Here is a 5000-nt window from a genome sequence, read left to right as displayed (position 1 = left end):
CAAGGAATCACTTGGTTAGATTCAAAGAGAGCCTGAAAATTAGTTAGGTCTTGAACCATGACCGTACTATTCGTGTTACTCACTGCCCTACCAACTCAGCGGACAGGAAAATGTTATTTTTATTAAAAAGAGCTTTGCATTGATCAATATCCCGCAAGAGTCCTAGGATGAGAAAGCGACTCTTACCGCCTCAAAATACTTAGTAAAACAAATCGTGCAGGCACGGAATGAATAAGTTGAATTTCCTCGCTGTCCTCTGCCAACCAATGACTTGAAGTTACCCAAATAAAGGAACTGGTGACATTGTGAGCATAAGCCATTGATCTGCGTCTCACTCATCTGCCAACATCATTCATTTTTCATTCGATTGCGCTCAGTAATAGTCTTAGCTTGCGTAGCTCGCTGGATATTTTATCGATGGTTTGACCACGAGTGGCAAGGTGGCCATTAGTTCTTCGCTCGCGAAATTCTCTCGCCGCTTCGCATCCGCTTGTACTCGCGTCCAAAACAGAACGGAGCAACTATCGATTTGCTCGCGCGTGTTTAAATAATCCAACGCGATGAAATAGGCACTTTAAGCACGCGACGTTTTTAAGCCGTGGACGGAAACCGGAAGTGAGCTGTTTTCCCTTTTAACCTGTTTTGTCACTACTAGCTTTATATTGCTGATTATCTTTCCTCCATTAAAGATGAGTGGGTTAAAGATCTGGGAGACACTACTGTTCTGGCATGGGTATTGTTTATTTCCGGTTGCCGTCTGCGGCTCAAAAACGTCGCGTGCTTAATCTCGCAGGCTATAATAGTCTTTGGTCACACTGAAGAGAGGTGACGCTTGCCCAAAACGGCCGTGTGTTGTTGTAAAAGCATTTTTGACACTTTTGGTATTTATCTCTACAACATTAATGGCATCACTCATGCATTGCAAGGAAGAGAAAATGATTGCAAGAAGGTGTGTCTTCTTTGGACTTCAATAGTAAACTTGCCTCGAAAATGTTCATATTTTTTCATGGAAAACTTTATAACCATATGTACCATGATTTATATTGCAGATCCCGTTATCTCAAGCCAAGTTTGAAAACGTCAGGTAAGGGTAAAGACTAACCGTTAGACCTTGAGTTAACACCCCTTTCACTCTAACACCGGCTTTCTGTTGTGCTTCAATACTATGGAAATATTTTATCTTCAATGGACAGCCTGTTCTCTAATACACACGTTCATAACAAAAATTATGGGCTGTGCTTAGTAAATTCGAATGCCATCCAGGTCGACGGGTTTTTTAAAATGGAGTTTCAGCCATCAAAGGGAATGTATCAAGGCAGTGCAGTTGATTTTGTGTACTTTAACCAAATACTCTCCCCCACCAGCTACGCAACGTAATTAATGTTAACCCAGAACCGAATTACTATTAAACGACACAACTCAAAGCTTCCTGACAATAATTGTCTGTCGAGCATACATAATGTTAGTTACGAAAAAAGAGATGAACTTCGAAAAGCTGTTTTCAAAAACCAAAACTCCAATCCATTTTTATTTTCTTCATTTTTGGCCATCCCTGCCTCCTTTTGTATTTGCTGCTTCATTCCAACTTTTCTTCAATGTTTTAAGTTCTCATTTTTTGCGTTTCGCCTGAAATCATCGCCTGAAATCATGTGGTTGCCAGATTTGGCTAAATTTCGTGACATAGCCCCATTAACTGGATTTGAATATCTCTTCGAGTACTCGTTGAATGCAGACATGCCAGCTCTCGATTCTTTCCATCCGCCACTGCTACTCAGTAAACTTAGAGCAGTACGCACTACAACTTTTAAACAGTTATCTGCACGACCGGAAATATCATGTGAAAAAAGGTGGCCATGTAAGCTCATACAGGACGGTCAGCCGGGGTAGCCCCCAAGGATCTTGGTCCGTCGTTATAGAATATCTCAGGGGCACCCAACGAGAATATAGTTCAAAACCACTTAAACATAGCATTGTTAGGGCCGATTTACACGGTACGACTTTGTCGCATGCGACAACGGCTTACGACAGGCCCACGACATGATTTACGATTGTTGTGTACGTCAGAAAAAATGTCGTAGCATTTTAAAACATGTGTTAAAACACTGCGACAATCGTAAGTCATTTCATGCGGAGGACATGCGGACATGCGGAGGGGTTGGCGCAGTGGTAAGATCTCTGCCCTCCAACCCTAAGGTCCCGGGTTCCATTCCCGGTTCTGCCGAGAGTGGAATATTTGGCGACCTTCTTTCCCGCTGAAGTTCACTCAGCTTTCCATCCTTCCGAGGTCGGTAAAATGAGTACCAGCATGCATGGACTGCTTAGAAGCGGCTGCAATTTGCGCCTGTATATGCTTCCAGTCCGCTGGGGGTAAGTTGATCATTGTAAAGCGCCTTTGAGACGTTTGTGATAAAGGCGCTATATAAATGCACCACTTTTTTTTTTTTTTTTTTTTTTTAATAGGCCTGTCGTGAGCTTGTCGCATGCGACAAAATCGTATCGTGTAAATCGGCCCTTAAACGTATTTTCGTACTTAAACGGTAGATATAGGCATATTTTTATCCCCTAGAAATTTTTCATCAGTTCGGATTCCCTAGCTGAAAGTCCAGTGATCCGAAAATTATAGGGATCAAAACGTACCTTTTCGAAAATTTCAGCCAGAAAAAAGCTTGTCGAAAATTCTAGGTGACCTTTTTAGGGTAAAAATCTGTTAAAAATGGGCAATTATACGATGTTTAGATGTTCGAAAATCCTAGGACAGGCAGGCAAGCAAGGAATTTTACAACAAATCTTCCGAAAATTCTAGATCTCAAACCGTCTTCTGAACAGATATTTTCCGAAAATTGACGTTGGGTGCCCTCTATATCTTAAAGAATAAACGATTTGTCTTACTGCGGAAAGACGAAGTGATCCATCTAATGCCATCAGTCACTTAATAACTTGATTTAACGACGGTAAAAACATCAGGCAAAAATGAAATTAGAATTATCTCAAAAATGTTTTAAAATCTATCCCTATAATTGAATAAAACGATGCCTGCTTTCCATGAATGCCGTACAATTTATGGACATACATTAGAACAACGAAAGAAACCACTGCAACCAGACTTAAAGGTGGAGAGACTTTGCACTTGCCGCAGGTCAACAGGTAGACTGTACAATTTAAACAATAGTCAGAAATTCATTACGGTAAGTGGAGCAAGGCCATTTAATGACTTGTAAACCATGGTTTGCAGTTAGAATTTCCCGTTGAGTTGTTAAAGAGTTGAACAGTATGTTATTTAAATTTCTGTGGAAAGGACCTGATAACGTGACAAGACTATCTACAATAAATGAATATGAGAACGGTTGATTAAGAATGATTGATATTGAAAGCATGATTAAATCCTTACGGTTAGCCTGGATGAAAAGAATCTTCAGAAGCAGTGAGGGAGCTTGGAAAAGCTATCTACGTTCTTCTTTGGATCGCTTTGGAGGCCTCCTTTTATTTCACTGCAATTATGATGTTAAAGGCCTCTTCTCATTTTTATTCTGGTTTGCTTCAGTGATGGTCAGAATTTTGTAATGATTTTGACACAAGAAAGGAGTGGAAATCTATAGTGCGGAACAATAAGAGGATACGTGTAAGCAATAAGCCAATCTCTTATAGATTTTTTTTTGAAAACGGAATCATCCATGTAAGTGATCTTTTATTCGGCATAGATACTTCAAATTCGTTTATGATTGTTTCAAGGGAAATTGGTAAGGTTAATACTTTGACTTGGGCAGGACATCTTCACTATGTACCTCCACACTTAAAATCAAACAACTTTTCAATACAAATTTCTCAACTCGTTATTATTTACTAATACAAAATTATGTAAGATAGGTTACATCCCAGATTATAAATATTCATTTTGCAAATTGGGGCCGGAAACCTTAAACCATTTTTTTTTTCAACTGCTGCCTTGCTCGGTACTTTTGGACTGAATTTGATTGGTATTATTATTCATTGACACGAGAATATGTTCACCTTACTCCGAAGGACGTCAATTATTGGAATAATATACAAAAAGTGCCCCTTGATAAATTATTTGATAATGATTGCAAAACTATAGGGGAGCTCAGGCGCGCGAAGCGCGCCAGCGAGGCACCATGGGTAAGATTTTTCGGGAAATCTATCCATGCGATAAGCTTTGATTATGACGTCAAGTACGTCCTTCCGTCCACCCGTCCGCCCACACACACTGTCGGGGTGGAGGTGGGGAGGCAGGAGAGCCCCTGAGAACGGGAGTGTTACGACCAAAATTGCACGAGCCCGTAGGGCAAGTGCAATTTATAGTCTTTGAAAACTTTACAAGTGCGATAAAAATCATGTGATTACTTATTAATAATAATAATATACATGAAAAAATTGAGATGGTTAAGCAGAAGAAACTCACGCGCCATAAAGTACGCCATGCAGGGCGCTCACTTGATTTGAAAACAAAACATTTGATTGGTTCTGACCAATACTCGCGAATCTTAGCAATATTTCTCAGATGGAACAAGGCAGCCTTGCAAACAGAGTTTACATGTTTCTCTAGAAATAACGTCTGATCGAAAACTACTCCTATGTTCCTGGCCGAGACTGAAGGACACACACGACAACTCCCCACTACTATACTGTCTAAAGATGGACGGAGCCGGTACCTAGAGCTTATGACAAGTAATTAAGTTTTGTCTCTATTTAGCTTAAGTTTATTGCGGGTCATCCAGTTGTCGATCTCTCTAACACAAGATTCAACCCGGGAAACGGAACTAACCCGATCATCGGCACTCAGGGAATTGAAAGAGGGATACAACTGGGTATCATCAGCATAAAAATGAAAACCCATGTTGCATCGCCTCACAATATCCCCGAGTGGCAAGACATAAAGTAAGTATAGTATCGGTCCCAGCACAGATCCCTGAGGCACAACCCACGATAAGAAACGCGTAGCAGACCTAACACCCCGAATACAAACAAAGTGATATCTGTCGCTC

General features: G+C 40.6%; 1 protein-coding gene across 1 annotated transcript in view; it reads left to right on the top strand.

The window, feature by feature from the left end:
• Nucleotides 1–5000, top strand: part of LOC138035175 (tetratricopeptide repeat protein 28-like) — a 21410-nt gene that overhangs the window by 208 nt on the left and 16202 nt on the right. The window contains exon 2 of the mRNA XM_068881999.1: nucleotides 1050–1084. The gene's annotated coding sequence lies outside the window, so the exon portion shown is untranslated. The remainder of the gene's footprint in view (nucleotides 1–1049; nucleotides 1085–5000) is intronic.

Source organism: Montipora capricornis, unplaced genomic scaffold (genome assembly GCF_036669925.1).
Source record: "Montipora capricornis isolate CH-2021 unplaced genomic scaffold, ASM3666992v2 scaffold_292, whole genome shotgun sequence".
NCBI classification, from domain to species: domain Eukaryota; kingdom Metazoa; phylum Cnidaria; class Anthozoa; order Scleractinia; family Acroporidae; genus Montipora; species Montipora capricornis.
This window is presented reverse-complemented; position numbering and strand designations above follow the sequence as displayed.